The sequence below is a fragment of the Bos taurus genome, chromosome 10 (assembly GCF_002263795.3).
Source record: "Bos taurus isolate L1 Dominette 01449 registration number 42190680 breed Hereford chromosome 10, ARS-UCD2.0, whole genome shotgun sequence".
In the NCBI taxonomy this organism is placed as follows: domain Eukaryota; kingdom Metazoa; phylum Chordata; class Mammalia; order Artiodactyla; family Bovidae; genus Bos; species Bos taurus.
Window position 1 is genome coordinate 5475735 of NC_037337.1, and position 27512 is coordinate 5503246.

The window sequence follows — 27512 nt, forward strand, 5'->3', positions numbered from 1 at the left end:
GTGGGGTGGCTGGCTATGGTTTGTTTATCAGCACTCTAACACAGGTGTTTTGGTGGTTTCTAGTTTCTTCCTTCCTCCCTCCATCCCTTCTCCCTTTCCGCCTCTGGTCCCACATCAAACATCACTCCAATGGAATACCTGCACATGCGATGCTTCTTTTGGTTAAGTATTAGGTTAAATTCCTTCTTAGTGGTGATATTCTGATTCCGATCCATGCAAAACAAGCTAAGGCCCTGCTTGATTCCTGGATGCTTTCTTTCAAGCGGATCCTGGTTTTCCAGAAAACAGCCAGCAGCAGTCTCCTGGGGTCTGGGAGTGTGCAGAAAATCAAGTTGACAGAGGACCTCCTCTCAGGGAGAAGCTCAACGTCATCTGACACAGATGAAGTCTCTCTCTGGCTCTTGGCCAGGAGTGGTTTTGCAATCTGAATAAGAGAGGCATCATTTAATTGCAACCGCTGTGTCGGCACGGGGATCACGGCTCCTGGTCACCTGCTGCCACTCCACCTGGCTCAGCCACCTAGCCTAGCAGGCTGGGCCTCCAAGTATTATTTTTAGAAGAACTTTTCATTATATAAATAGCCCAAACAGTATGGCTGTTACTGTCACACTTAATTAACTTTGAAGGGGGTTTGGTTTTTTTTTTTGAGAACCCCTATTTCTGATCAAAATTTCCTCTGAGTTTCCTTAATAGCCAGGTTTAAGTATTTTGAACTGATGTTTTAGTTAACGTTTGAAGACTTTCAAATCTGAATAAACCGGCCTCTCATATAATTAAAAATTAATTCTTCTTTCCCTCCCTCCCTCCTTCCTTCTGTCGCTTCCCCCTCTCTGCTCTTTTCAGCAAATATTTCTTGTAGAATCTACAACGTGCCCATTGTTGTTTGAGGTGCTGGGGCCATGGCCACAACCACCACAAAGAAAGCACTGGTTCCTTTCTTCATGGAGTTCCTGGAGTTTCAAAGAACAACCACTGCGGTTGTGTTTCTGTTTCCCAGAAGTTTCCAGTGACCTTTGTAAGGCATGAGCTTTCGTGTGGAGTTTTGTGGGCAGAATGATGGCCTTAGAGGATCATGGCCCTTGGGGATCACTACTCCAAGATCACTGTCTTCATGATCACTATCTTTGTTACCATCACAGCTAATATAAAAAGCACTTTCTTGAACCTTCCTTTCAATAAGCGATGACATTGCTTATTGCAGTAAACCAAGGGCTCTGAGGTATACAGGAAGAGCCAACTGTTTGGATCATTGCATACCCAAGCCCTCACGCTGGGAAGGTGACCTTTGCTGACTGTTTGGTGTTACGTGGACCATCCATTCTTTCTCTGAGGCTCTGCCTGTACCAGACACATGTAGAACACTGTTCTGATACTTCCTTTCCTCATTTCTTTCAAAATCTCTACTATATAGTGGACACCCTTCTAGATCACTTAGATCTAATGCATTCTATTGGGAACCTAGGCTGTGGCAATAACCACCACCATCATGAGAAGAGCCATGAGCAAGGAGGTCTGCTTAAGCAGGCTTGCAAGTGGCAAATGATGGGAGATGATCTGAGTGTCTATCAGCAGGGGAATGGTTCAACCCATGATGGAGCATCTGCACTACAGCAGAGTCCTGGGCAAGGTGATTTCACGCATATTAAATGAAAGATCTCAGCTTCACAATGACTGCTCATGAGGGGAATCTGTTGCTATTTAACAGTTGAGGACAGCAAAGCTCAGAGAGGCCTAGTGATGTCACACCCCTAGTAAGTGGCCAGAGAGCCTGGATTCAGACTCAGCTTCTGTCCCTCCAGCTACCTTCACGCCCGCTCTTGCACAGACTTCAACTTGTCCTTCAAAGTGGATCTCAGCAGATAGTCCTGTAGTTGCCTCACTCACTCTGCCATTCGGGCACCCCGACTTTGGCCCAAATGTACCCAGTCTCTTCCCTCCCGACTTTCCCTTTGCTGTCTTCTTCACTTGGAGTCCTGTTCTTCCTTGTCTTCAGTCAACGATGCCTTTCTCAAGGCCTAGCTCAAACACAGGTCCCCACACCCTCCCTCACCATCTGAAAGCATGGTGTTGTTTTGAAACCTTTCAAAAGCCAACATGATATAAAGTGAAGAAGACGTTATCTTAGGACCCATCTTGCTAACGGACGCACAAAATAAATCAAGATAAAGCACAGATGCTCAGATACAGTTCACAGCTTGATACTGAGATGCTGAATGTGGCTCCCAGGGAAGGAACTTGAGAGGGGTGTGCATGCAGGTTGCCTCTGTAACAGCTCACCGCCAAACAAACCTGAACATGATTTTTGCTTTTCACCTTTTTTTTTCCTAAAAGCAAAAATCCTCCTTGGATTTCTTCCAGTACAAAATAGGTACTAATGTAGGTCTTTCATGAAAGAGAAGTGAGGTAAAGCAAACTTTCAAAAAGTGGGGGGATCCCTGTACCTCTGTCTCCCTGAAGCCTGCAGGTGGGGGCACCCTGTCCTGTACTTTGTGCTGCGTTATAGTGGCTCAGATTGTAAAGAATCTGCCTGCAATGCAGGAGACCCAGTTCGATCCCTGGGTCGGGAAGATCTCTTGGAGAAGGGAATGGCACCCCACTCCAGGATTCTTGCCTGGAGAATTCCACAGACAGAGCCTGGAGGGCTATAGTCCATGGGGTTGAAAGAATCGGACTTAACTGAGCAACTACCACTTTTACTTTCACTTCATACTGTTGGTGCCTGGCTTTGTTAATATGGCTCAGTGTCTGTCTGCAAGCAGGGCCTGGATCTAGACCACCTGTCTCCAGCTTCCATCCACCTATCCATCTGTCCTTCCATCCTTCCAGCCAGCCAGCCAGCCAGCCAGCCAGCAAGCAAGCATTTCTTGTTGTCTAAGGGAGAGGCCCAGGGCACACAGAGTGAGTGTGAAAACGATATGGCATTTTCATTAAAGCCGGCTTCCCCCACTTCCTGTCCCGGTCTTGCAGGCTGACCACAGGCATTGCCGTTGTACATGTCACACTGCTTCCTCTTATGTCATCTCAGTTTTGGCCTTAAGAGCCTCTGAGAAAAGCACTTTCTGAAGAATTTGCTCATGGGATGCTGTGCCCCTTACTGCCCCCTGGGAGGTTTCTGACCTTCATCTACAGTCGTCACCTGGCACATGCAGCCATAACAAAAAGCAGTGCCCTGCTCAGAGTCTGATTCATCACGTCAAGCACCTCTGGGAGGCCATGGTGGCCAGACAGACACTGAGCCATATTAACAAAGCCAGGCGCCAACAGTATGAAGTGAAAGTGAAAAAAATTAGCCTTCAAGAGCAGCCACAGCTGAGTGTGTTAAAGGCACTCAGTGAGCTCACAGATGTGTATTAAACCCACTGTGCTGGGCTCTGCACAGGGAAGTCTGCTTTGATCACCTCCTATGACCAGCCTCGGTCATCTCTAAGTACAGATAGATCTTTGACGTGACTTGCAAGGTTCTGCGTGACCTGGTTTTGTCTTTTCTCTTTAGCTTTAGCTCCTGCCTGCCCGGTGCCCTTTAGTTGGACAACACTTGGAGAAATATAGCTCTGGTAGCATTTGATTTCTCCTGATTTTAAAAGTCCTAGGCCCATATGACTCTGTGCCTTTGCACATGCTATTCCCACTGCCTGGAATGCCCTTCTTCCCTTCCATGCCTGGAGAACTCACACTCTTCCCTGAAGACTTGTCTCTGTCACCTCCTCCAGGAAGTCTTTCAGAATATTCCAGAGGTACCTGCTCCATCTTCTCTCACTTCTGCTTCCCACTTATACCTACGTCTGGTAGAGGCTTGTGATTTCTGGGGTGCACAGGAGAGAGAGGTTCTTTAACTTTCCACTGGGTAGAAATCTGAGTTTCCAGGGCCCTTGGAAAATTCTCCTCTGGATGTGGTCCTCGGTGATTCCTCATCAAAGTGTGTCTCCCTAGGAATGCGCTGTGGTGGGTGGAATCTGGAATACCATGACCCTGCTCAATCCTCTCCTGTGACTGCAAAGAAAACGGGGGCTTGAAGTGTTGAAGGTCACCCCCCAGCAGAGGTACAGCCCAAAGGCCCACCAGGTCTGCCTAATGCCCCAACTCCCCTCTCACTGCTGCCCACAAAATCCTGCAAGAGATGCCACTGACAGTTCTATTTGCCAACAGAGGAGAGAAGCCATCTAGATTAACTAGTCTGGGGATTGGGGTCTTCTCCCATCAAATTTTATCAAACTGAGTCCAACACTTTTCTTTCCCTTTTCACTAAGAGGTGAAATGAAGCTCCCCTTTTGCAGCTTAAGTACCTAAACCCCCAGGCAAAGCCACTGGGGGAGTAACTAGCAATTTGGGGGAATTAGTTAAAGCTCCTTTGGGTTTCTCACTCAACCTGGAAGATGAATCCAATTCTCCAAGCGATCACTTACAATAGGAAAAGAAAATGATATTCAGCAGGCAACCATTGTGTGCTAGGGGAGCACACAATGGCTTCTGGGGGAGCCAGTGGGCAAGTCTGTGCAGTAGGTCATTTGATCCTTATTGTGCAAAAATTGACATGCCTACAAGTGAAGGGACACCCAGGGGCTCAAAGACAAGGACTCTGACACTGGATGAATCTGGATTTTAATCTCAGAACTGTCATTTAAGAGCCTGGTGACCCTGGGCATATGACTGCAACCTCTCTGAGCCTTAGTTTTCTCTTCTGTAAAATTGGGGTAATGATATGTCCTCCTTCACTTGGTGGTTGTGAAAATGCAGAGCAAAGGTATGTAAAACACTTTGTGCCTGGCATATGGCAGGTTACATTAAATATAATAATAGTATAAAAATAATGTTTCATAATAACAAAAATATTACCTTTTATTATTGTCAAAAGCCCCATAGCCAGGAAACTGCATTCACACATGCTCTATACATGTAGGGAGTGGATCCGAGGGCAGACACTGTGCTGGGTGCCAGGGGACAGCGGTGGACATGGGAGACAAATCTTGGAGCTTCTGTGACAGCGTGGTGGTTGGGGGGGAGCAAACATGAAGTAACTCATAGCAGAGCTGCCGATTCAACTGCAGTATGTTGACAGTTCTATAAAGGGGGAGTGTAAGGAACCACAGGCTTCTTTGGTAGTTCAGCTGGTAAAAAATCCGCCTGCAGTGCAGGAGACCCCGGTTCGATTCCTGGGTTGGGAAGATCTGCTGGAGAAGGGATAGGCTACCCACTCCAGTATTCTTGGGCTTCCCTGGTGGCTTAGACACCTGCAATGTGGGAGACCTGGGTTCGATCCCTGGGTTGGGAAGATCCCCTGGAGGAGGGCATAGCAACCCACTTCAGTATTCTTGCCTGGAGAATCCCCATGGACAGAGGAGCCTGGTGGCTCCAGCCCATGGGGTTGCAAAGAGTTGGACACGACTGAGTGACTAAGCACAGCCGTCCTGGTCTGGAGGGTACGTGATTTGAGACCTGAACAGAAAGGAAAAGGGTCACTCAGTGAAAACAGGGGACGGGCGGGCTCCAGAAGACAGCTACTCCAAACACTGGGAGGCAGAGAGTCGGGGATGTCCGCAGAGCCATAGGAGCCCTTGGGGGTGGGGGGTGAGTGGAGATTGATGCAACTGGAAGGCCAGAGGTGGCTTTATGTCCAGCAGTCCTGCGGGGACATCAGGGGGCGGGGGGGGGGTGGCTGCAGGGTGGCAGGGGGCCTTACTGGGTCCTGCTGGCTACTCCCAGCTATCACTGCCAGTAATGAGATGCAGGGGTCACTGGGTCCCTGGTAGGCAGTTCCTCGTCTTTATGAACCATAATGCCCCAGAACATCGCCCCGTCACTTCGTCATCCGAATGGTACCGGGTGCTGCGGGCATCAGAGGGTGGCCCCAGGGTCAACTCCCCAGGGCACTCCTCCCCCAGGAGTGCCACCCACTCAGGAGTCCCAGAGGGGCCTGAGAAGTGGAAGCTTTGTCAGCAGGGTGACTCTTATTCTTGAAGGAGGGAAGACGGGCCTTCCAAGCCCCGCTGTGGCTGCAGACAAAGGTGCTGAGCAGCGTGACTGGAGACCAGGTGGCGGGGGCCACGCCACTTCAGAAAGGCTGGTGGCACTCTGGGACTCCATCACTGGGAGCCCGGGATGCGGGGCAGGGCCCAGGGGCGCACCCAAAGGGTGAGGCAGGTCCAGCCCCCAGCAGTTCAGACACTGCCTAGCGATGGGGGCAGGGGCCATGGAGGGTGTGGGGAGCAGCAAGGGGCTATGGGAACTGGGAGGATGCTGTGGTGATGCTGTGGGTGGTGGCAGGTGACAGCGGTGTGTGTGTGCAGAAGGCAACATCTTATGGGGCCTGGAAAACCCCATGAATGCTAAAAAAACAAACCGACCCAGCAGCTGCACTTTGAGGAATTCATCATATGACCTGGAAATGTTGTTCAAATCCCTGGGACACCATGCAATGCAATCATCAAAAGGACAACTGCACCAGCTTCTCGCATTTCTCAGATTCCACATATAAGTGATATCATAGAGTATTTGTTTGTCTGTGTCTGACTTATTTCACTTCAGCATAATACCCTCCAAGTTCATCCATGTTGCTATAAATGGCAGTATTTCTTTCTTTGTTATGGCTGAATACTATTCCATGGTATATATATGTATCACATCTTCTTTCTCCGTTCATCTGTTGATAGACACTTAGCTTGCTTCCATACCTTGGCGACTGTAAATAACGCTGCTATGAACATTGGGGTACATGTTTCTTTTCAAATTAGTGGGGTTTTTTTTTCAGATATATATCCAAGAGTGAAATTGCGGGGTCATATGGTAGCTCTAATTTTAGTTTTTTGAGAAACTTCCTTGCTGTTTTCTAAAACAGAAGCAGACTCACAGATACAGAGAACAAATTAGTGGTTACTAGCAGGAAGAAGGATGGGAGGGAGGGACAGTATAAAGGTAGTGGATTAAGAAGTACAAACTACTACGGATAAATAAGCTACAAGGATATATTGTAAATGCTGTGATTCACTATATTTTATGCCTGTAACTTACATAATACCATATATCAACTGTACTTTAATAAAAAAATTAAAATTAAATAAAGGACTGTTGCAGGCTTTGGGGCTGATGTGGAATGTTCTCTGTATGTGTGGGGTGTGACATTCTAAAGGGGGAACGTGTGTGTGTTTTTGTGCTCTTGCACTGACACACAACTGGTCCAGGAAGGACACGTGTGAAAAGGGACTGACTGCTTCCATGGAGGTTTATGGGGGCTGAGCCAAGGGTGCAGGAAAGACTTCCTTCACCATATGTCCCTTGGGACCTTGGGAATCTTTTTACCTATAGTTAGTGCCATGGGTTTTCCAGTAGTTATGTACGGATGTGAGAGTTGGACCATGAAGAAGGATGAGCACTGAAGAACTGATGATTTCAAATCGTGGTGCTGAAGAAGATTCTTGAGAATCCCTTGGACAGCAAGAAGATCAAACCAGTCAATCTTAAAGGAAATCAACCTGGGATATTCATGGGTATTCATGCTGAAGCTGAAGCTCCAATACTTTGGCCACCTTTTGCAAAGAGCCAACTCACTGGACAAGACCCTGATGCTGGGAAGGATCAAGGGCAGGTGGATAAGGGGGCGACAGAGGATGAGATGGTTGGATGATATCACTGACTCAATGGGCATGAGTTTGAGCAAACTCTGGGAGATTGTGAAGGATAGGGAAGCCTGGCATGCTGCAGTCTATGGGGTCACAAAGAGTTAGACATGACTGAGCGACTGAACAATGACAACTGTGGGTAGACATCACCTATGGCCAAACCAACAGCCAGGCCACAGGGCTTGACCAGCAGAGAAGGGCAGAGAGAGGGCACCCAGGTGGAAGGAACAACAGCAAAGGAAAGGCGGCTGTGTGCTCGGGTGACACTTAAGAGCCGGACCTGGTGCGTTGGGGCTCCAGGCCAGGGCTGGCACTTGGTCTACTCAGTCAAGAGTAGAAGAATTGATGCTTTTGAACTGTGGTGTTGGAGAAGACTCTTGAGAGTCCCTTGGACTGCAAGGAGATCCAACCAGTCCATCCTAAAGGAAATCAGTCCTGAATATTCATTGGAAGGACTGATGCTGAAGCTGAAACTCCAATACTTTGCCCACTTGATGCGAAGAGCTGACTCATTAGAAAAGACCCTGATGCTGGGAAAGATTGAAGGCAGGAGGAGAAGGGGACGACAGAGGATGAGATGGTTAGATGGCATCACTGACTCTATGGACAAGAGTTTGAGCAGGCTCTGGGAGTTGGTGATGGACAGGGAAGCCTGGTGTGCTGCAGTCCATGGGGTCACAAAGAGTCAGACACGACTGACGTATGTTCATGGGTCAGAAGTGCCTCGTTGATTGACGGCCGACTGGGATCAAGAGGGTAGTGTCCCACATGCCACTAGTTCTCAGAACTGACTGACTTCAGTCAAGAGCCCCTTACTAGTAAGTCCTCTGCTCCAAGCTCACCCTGAGGGACCCCTCTTCCCGCAGTTACTGATAGGACTGGTCAGGCCCGGCCCCTCCGATTACTTCTCCTGTCATTTGCATAAAGATGACAATGGCTGCCAAGCCCTAGCCCTGCATGATCTGGTCTCTGCCAACCTTTCCAGCCAATTCTCAGGGTGGGGAGGGAAATGTAGCTGTGGGGGAAGTGCTGAGGAGTTTGCATTTAGTTCTAAGGGCAGCAGGCCAGCCCTGGAGGTTCCATCAACAGGTCCGAGATTGCCTTGAGAGCTGTGGGGCACCACCCTCTTGATCCCAGTCAGCCGTCAATCAATGAGGCACTTCTGACCGATGAACATACGTCAGATGCTTGCTTCACGACACGCCTAGGGCTATGTGCTCTCTGAACATCCTCTCACTCACGCTTTACCACAACATCCTGTGGCAAGGAGTCTTTTCCTCATTTTAAAAATGCAGAAACCCAGGTTCAGGAAAGTGAGGTTGCCCAAAGTCTCAATATCACCAAGTCGAAAAGTCAGAATTTGAACCCCCGTCTGTCTGACTCCAGAATCCTGGTTCTCAGTTGCTATTATTTCAGTTTTCCTACAGAGAAAGAAACTATGCCCTTCGGGCTTTCCAAAGAGATGGTGTGAGTCCCCCGGGCATCCGCAGCAGAAGATACTTCCTCTTTTGCTGTCTTTGATCTTCGTGGTTATAGATTTCTAACTCCTTCCCCGCAATAGGCGAGACGTTTGGCAAAACCTCTTACGGCAGTATACAATTTCTGGTTGGGGTTGTTCATTAGAGAGAAAGGCCTTGGGCTCCTGGTGGTCTGAGTTTCTGTTCCACCATTTCATGTCTTCTGAGCTGACAGGGATCTGAAGCTGGGATTGTTTTCACTTCTGCTCTCAAGCCCAAATTGTCCCAAACACTGCAGCCCACTTGATGGGGGAGTGTCCCCCTCTGCACAGGCTGAGGTGAAGGGACCCAAATATTACCTGGAATTTGGGGCAGGTTCTGTAACCGCTGCTGTTGGCACATCCAAAGAAGAGCCCCACCCATGTGTGTCTACCAGCCCAGAAAGGCAGGGTGCAGCAAAGCGGACCTTTTCCTGTGATGACTATTATCACTTGGGCATCACAGTGCCAGGAAGATGACCTGGGCTGGAAGCCAGAACACCGAACTCTTCCATCTGCTGAGCACCCACAGGTAGCTTAGTATCTCTAGGCTGCTGTGCTGTGCTCAGTCATGTTCGACTCTTTGCGACTCCCTGGACTGTGAACTGTAGCCCGCCAGGCTCCTCTATCCGTGGGATTCTCCAGGCAAGAACTCTGGAGTGGGTTGCCATTTCCTACTCCCAGGGATCTCCCCAACCCAGGGAGTGAACCTGCATCTCTAGCGTCTCCTGCCTTGGCAGGCAGATTCTTTACCACCGCATCACCTAGGAAGCCCCAAATATCTCTGTGAGGCAGAGATTATTATGAGTCCCATTTGACAGATTGTGAAACTCAGCTTCAGATGTTGTCACTTGTCCAAAGGTGCACAGCTGGTAAAGAGGCAGGCAAGGCTTTGAGCCAGATCTAACTCCACTGTCTCTGAGTGTCCATAGCCAACCACTATGCCGCCCCGCCCCCCGCCAACTAAGACATGCATATAATTCGGTTTATTTGCTGACTATTTGTGTGACCAGTTCTTGCTGAGGTGTTTTCTTTTCAGTGAGAGACCCCAGGCCATCTGCCTGGCCTCTGCCAACGGTTGATGTGGGCAGCTGAAGCCACATCGGATGACAACAAATTCCCTTGGTCATTGTTGTTTAGGAGCATCTCTATTTCCCCTTTTTTTTTTCCATGTAGGTGAAGGGCACATAAGATCAAAGTGCGCAGTTAATGGCACTCAGCCCATTCATAATGTTGTGTAACTACCAGTTCCACTTGGTTTTCAAACATGGTCATCACCCTGAAGGGAGCCGACACCCGTTAAGCAATCACTCCCTGTCTCTGGTTCCCGGCAACCACCGACATGCTTTCGGGCTCCATCGAGTTTTCCTGTTCTGGACACTGAGGACACTTAGGAAAGGAGGATCTCTGAGTCTCTTTTCTAGCCTCTGTTTCCCCTTCATCCACCTTGGGGCTCAGGCTACATATTCAAGCATCATCTTGGACCACTGTCTTTCCTTCATTCCCAACATTCAACCCATCAGCAAAGTTGATGGATTTTCCCTCTGAAATACATACCTCTTGGATGAGGCTACTTTCTTTGGCTGCTGCCATCCTGCCCTAGTCCAGGCCAGCACCATCTCTTGTCTGGACTTCCATGACAGTTGTCAGCAGGCATCTCTGCTGCTCCCTTTGGTCTCCAGCACTGCCCTCTTGCTCCTGTCTCATCCACACTGTGCCTCACACACGCTCCTTGGCTCACAAGACATTCTCCCCGCCGGGATCCATGCCCCATCTCTCTGACCTCCTTCCTCGGCCTCAGGACTCACTGGGTACCCGGCACTCTGACCCTGCCCCAGAGCCTTGGGCATTCACAGTCTCCTCCTCAGGCCTCTGCTTTGATCTGCTGCTGATGTGGACACTGGCATCTTGGCTCAAAAATCAGTTCTGTGGAGGGCATCCTTCGTGACCCCTGGAGCAGCTCCTTGAACCCTCACCATATTTCACTCCACAGAGACAGCCAATTTTTTTTGGCACTTTTTTCTTTTTTTCCCTATTTGTTCACTGTATCTCTCTCCTAAATAGAACACAGGCATCATGAAGGCCAGGATCAATTTTTTGTTCCCTAACAGGCACTTAATGGGGGCTCGATTAATATTTATTGGGTTGACTGATGCATACTGAAAACAACCATCATTGCAAGATAATACCCCATTTGTGGGGTGCTTTGAAAGTGTAGGCAATGCTCTAAGAACTGATATTTACATACTTAATCCCATTTAATCTCTCTGCAACAGCCTTCCTACATGGACACCATTATTTACCTCCACTTTATAGATGAGGAACTTGAAGTTTATGGTGCTTAATAACCTGATCAAAGTCCATGACCAGACTCGAGGTAACAAATGTGGGGAAGGTCTGGGTGGGGGTACTTTCCAAGACAGGCATTGGATGGGGCCAAATGAAAATTCTACCTTGATTCTTCTGGGGGAGATGATACCCTGTATTGCCAGTGTTTGCAGGGGGACCCAAATCTCTGCCACCCAGGACAAAACTCCGTGGGGTGCAGAGGCTGGGTAGAGAGGGCACTGGGCAGGGAATTTGAAACCTGAGTCTGAGTCCCTGGTGTGACTCTGACTTGCTCTGTTACCTCCCACAGGTTTTATACCACCAGTTTCCTCAGCAGAAAAGAGAGAAGATGGGCTTAGAATATCTTAAAAGTTTCTTGTAACAATTTGATGTGTGTGCGTGTCTGGAGGGGGTGGGAGGGAAAGAATCACAAACTCCCAGACTAATTAAAATAAGAGGGTTCTGGGTAGAAACAACACTCAGTGGTCATCTGGTGCTCAGGAACCCTTCCTATAGCATCCCAGAGAGGCAATCATCCCCGATGGCCCTGCATACCTCCAGGGATGGCGGCTTACTAGCTTATAAATTATTTGCCAATTGTGGCCATTTAAAAAACCTTATAGAATCCTACCTACTCTTTCATTTGGAAGCACACCCCCACATTGCATACCGAATGCATTAGAATACTCCTAGAACACATTCCATAGAAAATAGGATTTATATTTAGCTGTTTAGTATAAGGAGCTGCCACTGACTAGCTGTCGTAAATTGTCAATTAAACAAATATTTGTAATTTGGTGGGTTTTTTTTTTTTTTTTGCATTTTAGATCTGGTATTTGTGTGTGTGTGTATGCGTGTGTGTACCTGTGTGTGTATGTATGTGTGTGTGTATATGCGTGTGTATGTGTGTATGTATGTGTGTGTGTGTACGTGTGTGTATCTGTGTGTGTGTTTGCAGACATTTTTGTACGCTACTGAAAGGCTATGAAGCCCCAGAGGACAAATCTAAGTCCCTTTTTCTGGACAGCCTCACAGAGCCCCTGACTTGTTGCTTCTCGGTGATACAAAAGTCCTCAGGCCCTCCACTGAACACCTCACAGTCCTTGTCACTGCCAGTACTGCCCTCACCAGAATCACCACCACCACCATCACATCACCACGACGGGCATCACCATCAGCGGTGACAGTACAGCTGGGCACCAGAACCACCGCCCAATATGCATGTTCCTTCCTCTCTGTTCTTCCCCCCAGCCTCACTTCAGCAAGGTGTTGCCCTCCCAGCGGGCACATAGCTTGCTCTTACAAGGCGAAAGTCCTGCAGCTCACTGGGTCACCTTAAAGATATCCACAGCAAACAGCGAAGGCTTGCCAGGAACATTCACACACTGGTTATCTTAGGTAATCCTCTCTGCCCTCCCCCACTTTCCACACCCTCCAGTCTTGCAGGAGAACTCCCTGCGGGGCTGCCAGGGCAGTCACTATTACTACACTTTGCAAAGACGGCTTGGACATGCCGAATGCCTGGGCTGAGGTCACACAGCTGGCCAGAGGAGGGAAGGGCCCTCTCAGTTTCCAATTGCAAACAGCATACCCTGTCTGAAGCCTCCTATATTTCCAAACTTCATGCATTCATGGACCAACTCCATGATTTTGCCAAACCCACAAAATACACCAGTTCTATTTTGTACTTAACATTTTTCTTTAAAGTGATGGAATGAATTGCAAAAGGAATTTTGTCTTATTATTACAATAACCACCAGGATCACTTTCCCTCAAATAAGCTACCCTGAAAACAAAGGCAGTGGAAACAGAGCTGATGTTATTAAATTCCATGTAGCTGCTGCTGCCTGAAAAGCCAGCCTAACCCTCTCCTGGTTAGAAAGGCTGTGCTACAAAGGTGTTAAAGACACATTAGCACCTAACTGATAACTTTCTTTAAATAAAGGAGAAAGTCTGAAGGAGAACTAAAAAGCCAATCTATTCACCGTGTGATGGGATGGTTGTTATCTGAGACAACTGACCATCCAAGTCCACCCCAGGGCACTCAGGGCCACCTGCCACGCTTGAGTATTTCACTCAACCCAGGAAGCTAACACGGTATAGTGGAGAGGAACCAGGAACCTGTCGGAGGCTCAGTTTTCCCATCTGTAATGAGCATAAAACCACAGCATGCGATGCTGGCAAGATGAAATGTGAAGGCAGCGGGATGCTAGAGACGTGGTGGCCCTTTGGTAAATATCTCTCCCTGCCCCCTGGCCATTCTCTGGTCTTCTTGCCCGCCCTCCTGCAAGAGAAGGCACCCAGGTAAACACGTCTTCGTCTGGAAGGTCTGAGCACAGGGGCAGCTCCTGGGCAGCCCTGCACAGTCTCCACGGCTGGCTGGGACCATGTGTGGGTCAGAGGCTTCTCCTCCCAGCCTGCCTCTCACCTCTCCCCAGCTCAGCCCTGATACAAATAAGGTCTTTCCCAGCAGCTGCCACAGGTTTGGATCCCAGCTCTGCTACTTGCCAGGGAGGCACTGTTAGCCAGGCAGCTCTGCCTTGAGCCTCAGTTTCCCTTTCTGCAAAAGGGGGATACTAGTCCCAAACACACAAGGGTGGCTGGTGGGGGGTTAAGAGCAAGGCGCCTCCAGGACCAGTGACCTGGGCCACGTTCTGGCACCACTGCTTCTTTATGCGGCCATAGGGAGCAGGGGCTTGGATTCTCCCACCTCAGATTCCTCACCTGGCACAATGGAAATACAAGGAATCTTTCCGTTGTCTGACTGTTGTGAGGAGTAGCTGGGCAAACGTGTGTGACGCTCCAGAGACCACTAAGTGCTGAGCGCAAGTGAGTGCTCTACAGATGCTCAAACACTCGCACAATTCGGACAAGAGCCTGCCTCCCTCCAGCTGCCCGCTGGCCTCCGGGTCCCTTCAACCCCCCAAGGCCCCGCCCACAGCCCCTCCCTCAGCTACATGCTCCCAGCCCCCAGCCCTGGGGGACCAAATGACTGCTGCCTGGCTTCTACTCCGGATGCAGGCTTTCTGAAGATGCTCACTCAACACAATTCCAAATACACACAAACTGTAGGCTTAACTGTATTATTTATGACAGGTGATGCTGCAGATGACTTTTATATGTTCAAAACTGGAAGAACAGAGGCGTCAATTATGTCCTAATGGAATTACTAGAGCTGTTGCTATCACATTTTGGAAACTATGAAATAAGGGGAAATGCTTATATTTAAGTAGTAAAACAGTAGGATTCAGATTGTATACAGAGGATGACTGTAACTGTGAACTTCTACCCTGTTAACCAGCTGGGGAGAAACACAACAAATAAAGTTTATGTCTAGAAGGGAAGGCTGGATGGTAATAGTGGCTTTCTTCAGATGGTGATACAATTTTTTGTTACTGTTTTCTTCTGTATCTCCTTATTCAAAATCTTCTACACTTGAGAATTAATCCTACTGAGACTAATAAGCAACAGGAAGATGCAGAAGTGTATCTAATATATTCTCCTTATATCAAAGGTGAGAATACACCATATATATGTAAACATGTGTTTATATATGGTGCTTCCCAGGCGGTGATAGCGGTAAAGAACCCACCAGCCAATGCAAGAGATGGAAGAAACATGGGTTCGACCCCTGGGTCGGGAAGATCCCCTGGAGGAGGGCATGACAACCCATTCCAGTATTCTTGCCTGGAGAATTCCATGGACAGAAGAGCCTGGCAGGCTACAGTCCATAGCGTCGCAAAGAGTCAGACACGACTGAGGTGACTTAGTACGCATGCATGTGTTTATATATGAAGTGTATGCATTTTTGCATGAAGAAAATCTGAAAAGATACATTGCAACAAAATAAAATTGACCCCCTCTTTTGGGCAAGGTAGACGGAGCCTTTGTATATTATGTCATGTACCTTTGTATGGGCTTCCCTGGTGTCTTAGCTGGTAAAGAATCTGCCTGCAATGCAGGAGACCTGGGTTCAATCCCTGGGTTGGGAAGATCCCCTGGACTAGAGCATGGCAACCCACTCCAGTATTCTTCCCTGGAGAATCCCCACGGACAGAGGAACCTAGTGGGTTACAGTCCATGGGGTCGCAAAGAGTTAGACATGACTGAGTGACTAAGCATGCACACACCTTTGTATATTGTACTTCTGAGCCATATCAGTGTTTAATGAAAAAGTGAGAAGAAAAAGTCTTAGCTATCTAATAAACCTTTAGCAAAAGGCGGTATTTCCCCAAATAGGGGCAGGGTACCACTTAAACAAAGGAGTCTGTACTGGGAATGACTCAGGGGTGAATCAAGTCAGCTGGGGTCTTGCTGGAACGAGTCCACCAGCATGTCTGTGACTGACAGGCCCTGTGGATTGCAGGGCTTTCCAAAAAGCCAAATCAGACCCACCCTCTTTCCACCAGCCCTACTTTTACCATGGAGCCTCGCCTGACAATGATGCTCCCAGGACCTGTCAGGGAATGCAGGGCAAGGGAAGGTACTAGGGCAGAGAAAACTAGGAGGCTGTTCAGACCTCCTAGGTCCGAGGGCCTCCTGACCCAGGCAGGCTGTGTATGAACAGTCTACATCCTCTGGGACTGTGGGGTGTGCAAGCGTGTTGACTCAGAGAGAAGATCGGGACGTGGGCCAGAGGGAAGGACCCTGTGGTCAGTAAGGGCCCAGTGCCATGGGGTCACCACAGTCTTCAGGAGAAACGGGAAATATGATGTTTAAGTGAGTACGTGAGAGTCACTCAGTCGTGTCCGACTCTCTGTGACCCCATAGACTATAGAGTCCATGTAATTCTCCAGGCCAGAATACTGGAGTGGGTAGCCTTTCCCTTCTCCAGGGTGTCTTCCCAACCCAGGGATCAAACCCAGGTCTCCCCCATTGCAGGCGGATTCTTTACCAACTGAGCTACCAGGGAAGCCCTTAAGTGAGTACTTCTGGCTTTAAAATAAAACATCTAGGGGACTTCCCTGGTGGGTCAATGCTAAGACTCCATGCTCCTAAGGCAAGGGTGTGTGCATGCTAAGTCGCTCCAGCGTCCAACTCTTTGCAGCCCCATGGACTGTAGCCCACCAGGCTCCTCTGTCCATGGGGATCTTCAGGTGAGAATACTGGAGTGGGCTGCCATGCCCTCCTCCAGGGGATCTTCCCCACCCTGGGGTTGAACCTGTGTCTCTTACATCTCCTGCATTGGCAAACGGGTTCTTTACCACTAAATGCAGGGGGGCTGGGTTCAGTCCTTGCCCAGGGAACTAGACCCTGCAGTCCTAGAAGCAAAGATTGAAGATTCTGTGCCTGCAACTAAGATCTGGAGTAGCCAAATAAATATTTAAAAAGAAAGAAAGGAAGGCAGGAAGATCTGAAAATATATACAGTCTTTGAAAAAAATAAATAGAAGACCCAAACTTTTCAATGAAATCTCATTTTAAAATAATGGCTTAAAAAAAAAAATCTTACAGTTTTCTGCGAAAGTCATCCACCAGCAGGCGTCTAGGACCTTGGCACATTCCTGGCGCTCTCGGAGAGCAAGGTCGGCCCCCAGGATCTGGTTGCTTTTCTAACCACCCTCCAGCCTTTCATACAGCTTTGCAAATTCTGCCCTAGACCAAATCCATCGGTCAGTTGTTCAGGGTTGCGGGGGCGGGGGGATCTGACATTTACCCACCTCTGCCCTGGGAGTGTGGTCCAGAAGAGGGGTGATTGAATCTAGCAATGGGCTTTCTCCGGGGTAGTGAGTGCTCTGCGTCTGGAAGGGACGGGCAGAGGCGCCATAGCTGGGACTCCTACAGCCTTCAGAGGCCAGAGTGTCTGCCCCTTCTGCCCTCCCCAGCCTGTTTCCCCTCCCCTCTTTTCACACCCTGTGCTTCAACCATCCAGAAAGCTTCAGCCTTCCTTTCACTCTCCACAGTCTCACACTTCTGTGCCTTTGCACAACCCAACCCCTCGGTCTGGACACCCTCTACCTCTGCCTCTGTGGTCGTGTCTCAGCCACCAGGAAAACGCCACCCTCACGGGCCAGCTCGCACAGCTCCCATGCCTCCCCATCACAGCAGCCTGGGAGGCTGGCCTTGGCATTTCCCGTGTCGTTCATTATTTAGACTCCCCGATCTCCTTCGGGGGCTTCTGTCTGCCAAACGGCTTTAGGCTCTGCCCCTTCCCTCCAGCGGCAGTGCTCCAGCCTTCATTTCTGCTCATCTGGAAAGAGCGAGGGTATCCAGACGGGGTGCCTGGTCTCCCCTTCGCTCCCCAGCACCCTGGCCTCTGTGCTGTTTAGGGAAAGGGCACTTTTCAAAAGTGCAACCTGATGGCCTCTATCCTCAGCCTCCGATCTCTTCCTGGCTCCTGCAGCCTCCAGGGCTAAGTCCACACTCTTCTGCTCAGCACTGCAGGCTTTCCATGATCAGGATCTCAGCAAATCGAATCCTCTGTTACCTCCTTCCACTGTCCCCGGAGCCTCAGGCAAAACCTAATTGCTCTGAATGCCCTGAGCACACCTGGAGGCTTTGCAGCCATGTCTCCACACCTCTTTCTATGCCTTTAATACACAGACACTCTGCCTACCTGCTGCACTCCCGTTCACCCCCATACCCAGCTCTGAGAATCCTCCTGCTTCCCCGTCAGGGCAGTGGGTATTCCAGTCTCTAGGGTCTACTCGCAACTTCAGGGCTGCTTTTGTCCTGCTGCTGGCTACAAGCCTGCCTCCCCCACGACACCTGAGTCTTTGGGCAGGGGTGGCACTCATCTGTCTCTATGTCTTCGGGGCAGCACCCAGGACTAGGCACAAGCAGACCACCAGGAAGTGTTTGTTAAGTGACTGAGTGAGGGGGCCAGATGGCTCTTATGCTCAGAGAGGGTTTGGAGGTTAGAAGATTACTCTCCTGGGGAAAGTGGGTGACTCTAGAGCTGAAAGTGGCCAAGGTAGAGACCTGGGCAGACCTGTTGACAATTCTTCCTACTGTTCCTGGCTGCCACATGCTCCTGGAGACTGTCCCCACGGGGCTGGTGATAATCAGCCACGCTGCCTGCTACGATCCGTGACTAACTTGGCTCTAGCCACCTTTCTCTCACTGCCATGGCGCCAGGCCGACGCCTCCTGGCAGAGCTACCACAGGGAAGCTGGCATCAATGAAGGGCAGAGTTAGAAAGGCCCTATGAGGTCAGCCAGCTCATATACCTGTGTCTGTTTTCAGATGGCGCAGCGGGGACCCAGAGAGGGGCAGCCACTTGCCCAGGGTCACACAGGAGGCCAGTTCTTCTGGATTTTATAAGATACTAAAAAGGATACTCAAAAGAAACCTTGAGAGGGGATAGAAAAAGCCTGGGGCGGGGGGTGTCAGGGAAGGCCCTTGAGACCAAGAGAACAGGGAAGCTCTTTCTGAGGCTGACCCCAGACCTGCTCCCCATGCAAAGGAGGATGGGGTGGCAGTGGGGGGTAGGGGAAACCCCCTGCAAAGGACTTGCACAGCAACGGGCTTGCTGCTTTGAGGTCGGCTTGGCCATAGCAGAGTGAGGGCAGATGCACTCAAAGACGGGCACAAGGCCCTGTTGTGCAGGCCTGGTACTGTGCTGTGGGGTTTGTCATTTGGTCTAAGCAAGGGAAGTATGCAACCAACTTTTAAAGCTGATCTGAAAAGACAGTGCTGCAAACAAGATGCACAAATGGCCAAGAAGCACCCCAAAAAGCTGTTCAAATTCATTAGCCATCAGGGGAATGCAAATCAAACCCACAATGATATCACTTCACACCCACTAGCATGGCTAGGATCCAAAAGTCAGATCATAAGCACTGGTGAGGATGGGAAGAAACTGGAAACCTCAAATAGGGCTGGTGGGAAGGTAAGATGGTGCCACTGCCTTGGAAAACATTCTGGCGCTTCTTCAAAGGGTTAAACCTAGTGTTACCATATGACCTGATAATTCTACTTCTAGGTATATACCTCAGAGAAATGAAAATTTATGTCCTGACAGAACCTGTACACAACTGTTCAGAGCAGTGTTGCTCATGATAGCCAAAAAGGTAGAAAAGACCCAATTACTCATCAACCATTAACTGATGATTGGATAAACAAAATTTGGTCTATCCATGGAATGGAAAATTATTTGAGCCATGAAAAGCGGTGAAGTACTGACACATGCTACAATATAGATGGGCCTTGAGGACACTATGCTAATCGAAATACACCAGACCCAAAAGGTCATATGTTGCATGATTCCACTGACACAAAATCTCCAGAATAAGCACAGCCACAGAGACAAGAAGTAGATCAGTGATTTGTGGGGGTGGGGGTGGGGAATAGGGAGTCACAGCCAATGTGTACAAAGTGTCTCTTTGGGGTGATGAAAATGCTCTGGAATCAGATAGCAGTCATGGCTGCACAGCTCTATGAATATACCCAAAGCAACTGGCTTGTATATTTGAATGTTATGGCAGGTGAATTATATCTCTATAAAGCTTTCATGTTTTGTTTTTTTTTTTAAAGACCACTCTGGCTGGTGGTGGGGGCAGAGTGGCAGCAGGGAGGCCAGGAGTGCCATCACGGGCTTCAAGGTGGCACTTGCTAAATATCTGTGGACGCCCTGAATGAGCCAACCCTGTTCAGGAAGGCCCTTCTCTTCCGTTCCAGGGTTTCTCAACTCAGTACCGCTGACATTTTGGACAGGTGAATTCTTTGTTGTGGGGGCCATCCTGTGCGTTGTGGGATGTTTGGCAGCATCCTCACCCTCTACCCACTAGATACCAGTACACCTCCTCACCCCCAGCTGTGATAATAAAACTATCTCCATATGTTGATAAATGTCCCTGGGCGGCCAAACTGTGCCCAGTTGAGAACCACTGTTCTAGCCTGTCTTGCTCACCTGGTGGGGTCTTGCTAATCCTTCCAGAACCATTTCAGATACCATGTTGTCTGAGAGCCTCCGTTCTTCCTCCTCTGAGGCCCCACGGTGCCTAAAACAATTCTCCACACCCACTAGGAAAGCCCCACGGACACAGTTCACACACCGCTCTCCCCACGTCTGTGTGGGGATGACACCTTATGTGCCTTTGGGTCCGTAGCACAAGGCCTAGCACTTCAGAGGTCACTGCGGAGCCATTTCTTTTCTTTTAAAAAGGAACTTGATTTAATTTTGGGGGGCATGCCCCACAGCTTGCAGGATCTTCATTCTCCGAAGAGGGACTGACCCTGGGCCCCCACGTGAGAGACTGAGTCGTCACCACCGAACCGCCAGGGAATTTCTTGAGTCATTTCTTCCCCTGGAAAGTGCAGAGGAGCACTGCCTCCCCCAGGGTTTCTGTGATAAGTACTAAGATGCCAACTGATGGCATCTGTTGACCCTTCCTGACTGCAGCTAGGAGTGCAGACTCTGAGTCTGGGTGGCCTGGGTTTGGACCCTGTGTGACTGGGGAAGTGGCTGAAGGTATCTCATTCTTGGTGTCTTCTCTGAAAAATGGGGCTCTCGCTAGCACCTGCCTCGCAGCCTTACCACGAGCACACAGTAAAAACGTAACTAATGCCAGATGTTGGCGGTATTAAAAATTTAGTATTCCTTCTTCCTTCTAAGATGCCTGCCAGGCCTCAATACAGAGGTGTCTCTATTGCCGACAGGCCTCCATACCCCAGCCGTGTCCTGGGTGCTGGCCAGGAAGAGGTGGGAGTGGGTGGGGTAGATGGTCCTTAAAAGTCAGACAGTTCTCTGTCCACTAATTATTATAGTATATGTTCCCTGCATAAAATCTGGAAAGTTCATAAATTATAAAGGGGGAATAAATCTCCCACGGGCAAACACTGTTAATGCCGTTTGACTTACATCCTTCCAGTCTTTTTTCTAAGTACTTGCCACCAATTTGTGACACCACATATTACACATATGCATGTCCCCATCCATGAAAGGGAAGTCGCAGAGTCGTGTCCGACTCTTCGAGACCCCATGGACTGCAGCCTACCAGACTCCTCCGTCCATGGGATTTTCCAGGCAAGAGTACTGGAGTGGGGTGCCATTGCCTTCTCTGTCCCATCCATGAAGAGCTGTCCATTTCTCATAGAGGACAGGCTGGTGATTGCCCAGAGGAAGCGGCTGAGGTGGGGAGCAGTGGGAGGATGGGATTAGCAGGTGTAAGCTGTTACATATAGAACGGGTAAACAAGGTCCTACTGCACAGCACAGGGAACCGTATTCAGGAGCCTATGATAAACCGTGATGGAAAAGAATATTTGAAAAAAGAATGTCTCTCTCTCTCTAAAAAAAAATATATATATATATATATATACGTATAACTGAATTACTTTGCTATAACAGCAGAAATTAATACTATGTTGTAAATCAACTATAATTTCAAGTGTTTTTATACTGTGGTAAAATACAGATAACATAAAATTTATCATAAAAAAAACTGTCCATTTTTATTAGCCACCTGACTGTTCCATAGTTTCCTCAGTTGATTTCCTACTTTCAAACATTCAGGTCCTCTCTGTTGATGAATCTCTTTCCAGCTGAGCCTTGGCTTATATTCCCATCATCTTGTTTGGATGTCCTCCTCTTCTCTTAGAGCATTTTTGGCAAAGGAACCTCTCCAGCCGGCCGCAACACCCATTTTCCCAGAGCAGGGTGTCCATTTTCCCATCATCATAGACATTCTCCAGAAGCTGAGCTAAATCCTTGAGATTGTGACCCAATCCTGTTTCTGCTTCTCTGGGGCCCTGGCGGAGGTGGACCACAGCTGGATTTGTTTTCCCCTCAGACAACTCAGCCCGGACGGTCGGTTCCATTAGTCATCATGAGAGGATGCAGAAGGAAGATTGCTCTTGTGACCTGGAGAGGCAGCCGAGGTTGAGGGGAACGGAGGTGAGGTGAACTGGGATGAGGTGGCAGGAGAAGGAAAAGAAGTTGGCGGGATAGAGTGAGTCAGCCTGGTGTCTGCTTCCCGTGTGGAGTTGGGTCGTGACCTTCCTTCCTTCCAGACTTCTGGAGAAATCGCCTGGCAAAGGCACCCCCCAACACACACCACAGCCAGAGTTCAGACTCACTTTCTCCAGCGATTAACATAATCACCTCTTCCTAACACGTGTGTCACAAGAAACCAGGCAACAAGCACGCAACTAACCAGGTGCCAGGAACGCCATCCACCACCAGATTTGGGGCGCAGTTTGATGCTCTGAGAAGCACTCTACAATCAGGCAGGACTGGGGCCAACCCCAGGGCAGGCACTTCCCACCAGTGTGACGCTGTGGAAATCACAGATGCTGTGAACCTTGGTTTTCTGTAAACTGGAATTTAATGGCACTGGCTTCCCGATTATTGCAATGACTATAGCCAATACCATATACATCACTCACTGAGTTACCAGGCCTGGCAGGTGCAAAAGAAATGTTCTTTTTTCATTCTATTCAATTCTCCTCATAACTCAGGGTCAGAGGTGTCAATAAATATCATTTACTAATTGCTTTACATAACCTCCAACAACAGGAATCTCACGAACAGGGAGGAATTCATGACTTTCTATTACAAATAAGGAAACTGAGGCTCTGAGAGCTTCCCTCAGGAGTCTTTACTGGATATAAGCTGTCACCTTAAAGGCTGCACGTTTAAAATAACCACCAGGATGTTGTATCTGGGTTGGGGAGGGGTCTCCTGACACCCCCCCTCCTCATTCCCTGGGCACTGCTTCATGCCCAGCTGGACCACTAACCAGCTCTGGCAAAGGAGACCAGGACGGATCTGGCACATACAAATGAGTTTTCAGGAGGCAACCAGAGCCAGGACTCTGGGCTCCCGAGTTAGGATATGACAGCTGCCGCTGGGAATACCACGACCCGCAGGTACCTGCCTGCCCCACCTTCTTATCCTTGAGTCTGGCCCTATTCATGGGGGAAGAAATTGAGGTTCCCATGCTCAAGGTCAGCTGCACGCCTTAGGCGGCAGAACTGCGTTTCCAAGCCTCCAAGCCGAGGCCACCTGCCCGGCTGCATCCTGGAGGCTCGCTGTCCAGAAGCTCCCGGTTCCAGGTCCTCGCTCCCGGGCATCGGGGTGACAGTCCAGGAGGGCGAAGGCTCCCTAAGGAGCTGGGACCCTCCTCCCTGCCCACCCCCTGCCCTCTACCGGCTTTCCTTAAGCAGAAAGTCGTGCCTTGCGCCCACAGATAACGCTCTGAGAAAACGCCAGCGCCCAGACATAGGGACAAAACACGGGCTGTTTCTGCGAAAGTGGGTTTTCCAAATCCATCCCCACGGGGGCCGCGGGGACTTCCGCGCGATCCCGCGCCCAGAGCACCACCGCAGACCCACCGGGGCTGCATCCCGCGCTTGCCACGTTCCCAGGGCGCCACCCCCGCGAGTCACAAAAGGAAACTGAGTCTCGCCGGCAAAGGGACTGGTCCAAGGTCAGTCACAGCCCGCACGCGGACGGGCCGGGGCTCGAACCTGGGGTCAGGGTCAAGCCGGCGACGGGGAGCCGGGGGCAGCCGTCAGGGGCGCGCCTCCTCTCCTCCAGGGCCTGCCCGGGGACCCCGCCCCGCGCCCAGGCCCGGCGGGGAGACGGCGGCCGCGTTACCTGGAGGTGTTGCCGCCGAGGTGGCTCCGCTCGGGCTCGCCTCCGTCCTGCGCCCGCGCCGGCTGCGCTCCGGGCAGGGATGGAGCGGGCGGCGCTCCCCGCCCGCCCGCGCCCTGCGCCTCGCACCCACTTCCTCGTCTCCGCCCCCAGCTCGCTGCTCCTGGCTCCCGCTCTCTCCTTCCCTTCCTTCCCTCTCCAAGCCTCCTTCTCTCCCTCTCTCTCGTCTCTTTCCTCCACGGCGCACGCACACACTCACGTCCTCTCCTCCTTGGCTTTCCTGCCTCTCCCACACTCTCCCACGCTGTCTTTTGCTTTCTCCTGCACCTTCTTTCCTTCTCTCTCTGCCTCTGACACTTTCCCTTTTGTCTTTTTTTTGGTCACGCTCCCCCCTCTTTCCCTCGCTTTCCCCCCTCCCTCCCGCCCGCTCCCCCCACTGCCTGGCCTGGGACCCAGATTCCAGCTGTGCCTTCCCTGGCTAAGAGGAAGGGGACTCCTGACTGTGGTCCAGCGCTGGTTTCTGCCCACAGCTGGACAGCCTGCCCTGGGAGGGCTAGACCCATGGGATCAGGTGGCACCCGCTACCCTTGGGTGTCCAGCTCTCAGCCACCCTGGAATCAAGCTAGAAGAGAGAGGAAGAACTAGTTTCAGGGGCCAAGTCTGGACAATTCTGGGATCTGGACTGGAAACAACGAGGGCCTGAGGCTTAAGGGCACAGAGAAATCTGTTAAGGGGTTATTAATTAAAAAAAAAAAAATCAGTGGAGTTTCAGAAATCCCCAGAGTGGACTTGTTCTAGTTGAAGGGAGAGATGGAGAGAGAGAAAAGGTAGGAAGGAGAGTCTTGGGGAAAAGGGCTCTTGGAGTAGGGAAAATAACACCCGCCTTTCAGATGAAAACACAGAGGCCCGATGGGAGAAAGCCTCTATTACAGATCCAAGTATCAAGGCTGCTATGCTAACCCAGCAGACCTTGGTAGAGTGGAGCCTGGGTGGGCAGGGTGGTGAGGGTTGTGCCAGGCCTGGGTTGCTAACCCAGTGTAAGTGAGGCAGGCAGTCAGAGGGGCTGCCCCATCTGATACGTGGAGGGGAGTTTCTGCAGAAGCTTGACAAAGCAGGGGGAAAGGGAGCTGGTTCTGCTGAGTCTAAGTTTCAGGTATGTGCTGCTGCTGACTGACACACCACCCCAAGTCATTCTGTCGCTGTGGACCCCCACCCCCCACCCCCGCCCCAAGGCTATATGTGTGCTGAGATGCAGAGACTAAGGTTATAGTTCCCTGGAGCTCAGAGGTCACAGCTTTTGGGGGAGGCTGTTGTAGATGGTGTATCCAAGTCAACAGTGTCTTGGAATGACAGAAAAAGCCGCCAAGCTGGTCTCACAGACTTTACTCCTGCTCACCAACAATTCACAAAGTAATGTGTGTGTGTGTGTGTGTGTGTGTGTGTGTGTGTGTGTGTGTGTGTGTGTTGAGTCTCTTCAGTCATGTGTGACTCTTTTGCAACTCTGGACCGTAGCCCGCCAGGCTCCTCTGTCCATGGGGTTCTCCAGACAGGAATACTGGAGTGGGTTGCCATGTCCTCCTCCAGGGGATCTTCCCGACCCAGGGGTTGAACCCACATCTCTTATGGTTCCTGCACTGGCAGGCAGGTTCTTTACCACTGGCGCCTCCTGGGAAGCCTCACAAAGCAATATAGGTTATCTCAAAAAAGTATAAATTAGGTCACGCCTTTCTACTTCCCTGAAGAAAACTCTTCCAGGGCTTTGTGTTGCAGTTAGAATAAAATCCAAGCTCCTTATTGCCATCCACATGATCTGGCCATGACCCACCTCTCTGAGGGCATGTCTCACCATTCTCTGCCTCTCTCTCTATTCCTCATCCATAGGACCTTTCTCCTTGTGCTCACAACAACCCAGCTGGATCACACCACAGACCATTTGAACTGGCTGTTTTCTCTACTTCCCCTACATCATTTTGCAGCTGCCCCAAAGTCAGTGAGACCACAAAGCCTGATCATCCTACTTACAACAGTCACTTCCCTGCTACTAGTTTTTTCTATCACCCCTTTCTTATTGTAATGAAAACATTTATCACTATGTCAAATTATTTTGTTATTCATTTGTTTATGTGCTTATTGCCTGCTCTAGCGTGCCAGAATGTAACCAGTGAAGGAGTTGGAAACTTGTTTGTATAATTCCCTGTGTCTCCCCAGAGCCTGGAACAATAACAAATGCTTTAAAAGTATAGGTTGAAGAAGTGAATGAACAGATGCTATAATGAAGAGGTTTAGAAAATGGAAAAGTTGGTTGACCCTGCCAAAGAAAACGAAAATTGTCTATAGAGAGGCATGGTTTTTAAGGCAGATCTTAAAAGGAAAACAACACTTCACAAGGTGGAGAACAGCAGAAGGGCCACAGAGGCGGAGGAAACAGCTCGATGAGCTGCACAAGCCGTCAAACAGCCTGGAGCATTCAGGCCGGCAGGAATCAAAATGTGGGGATGCTTAAGAGGATGCCCGTGGGATCTTAGACTCGATCATGTGAGCCATGGAGGCAGGTTTTCACACTGGGTGGCTCCCAGAGAAGAGATGGTTCCAACGACCTTTGTCTCTCTGCTCTGTGGGCAGAGGAAGCAGATGAGACAACAGCACTTGGACCAACAGTAGAATTAAAATGAGACAGATTTTGGCTCTGTTGAAGGATTATTATTTTTTTTTAAAGGACTTGAAGAGGAAAATGGGCTCCACGTGGGTGAGATTATTGTCCATTCACATTCAGTGTCCTTCCCAGGAGAGGAGGAACTATCTGTGACCTGACTGGCCACTGATGTAACTGTGGATGTGATTTGTGTCACTTCTACGCAGAAGCTCTGGGCCAGTGAGTCCTTGTCGATTCCCTTTTCTGTCTGTCATGAGACTGTTCGGGAGATATGCCATGGAGAGGTTGCTCCCTTACTTTGAGTCCCAGAGTGAGGTCTCAGAAGCCCAGCCAGCCATGTGGTGGACACATAATGTCATTGAGAGACAAATGTGACTTAGGCCATTTAGATTTCTGGGGTCACAGATAACAACTTGGTCCTTGGTTTTCCTTGCTGAGTCAGAGGTTCAGTCAAGCTGGTTCCAGCACTTACTATCTGTGACAGCCACCATATGGCCCTCTGCCCCTTTGCAGTGTGACAGCTCCTCCCATTTAGAGTGGAGTCTATGTCCCTTCACCTAGTCTGGGCCTGTCTTATGGCTTGCTTGGATGGACAGAACCCAGAAGAAGTGATGCGGGGTCGTTTCTGAGGCTAAGCCTTAAGAGGCCTTGATCCCCCAGCTTTTACTCTCTTGGGATCATCCCTGAGGCCACCAGGCTGTGGAGACATCTGAAGGACCACACGGTAGGCGAGAGCCGGCTGTCCCAACTCTTACAGCCATATATGTAAGCACCGGTGAGCCCAGCAGACGAACCACCCAGGCATGCACTGAACTGAGAGAAATGATGTATTCTTGTTGATTCAAGTTGGTGAGCTCTGGGGTGGCTTGTTACAAAACAGTGAATTA

General features: G+C 49.9%; 1 protein-coding gene across 27 annotated transcripts in view; it reads right to left on the minus strand.

Moving 5' to 3' along the window:
• HRH2 (histamine receptor H2) overlaps positions 1 to 24056 on the minus strand; it is a 49731-nt gene extending 25675 nt beyond the window's left edge. For 11 of the 27 annotated variants that reach the window (XR_009496114.1, XR_009496115.1, XR_009496113.1 and 8 more), the window contains exons 1-2: positions 4834 to 24056; positions 139 to 3990 (exon numbers count right to left, since the gene is read on the minus strand). The gene's annotated coding sequence lies outside the window, so the exon portion shown is untranslated. The remainder of the gene's footprint in view (positions 1 to 138; positions 3991 to 4833) is intronic. The other 16 variants (XM_005211229.5, XM_015472993.3, XM_059890747.1 and 13 more) reach the window with 13 other exon arrangements.
• Between the last annotated feature and the right edge of the window lie 3456 nt (positions 24057 to 27512).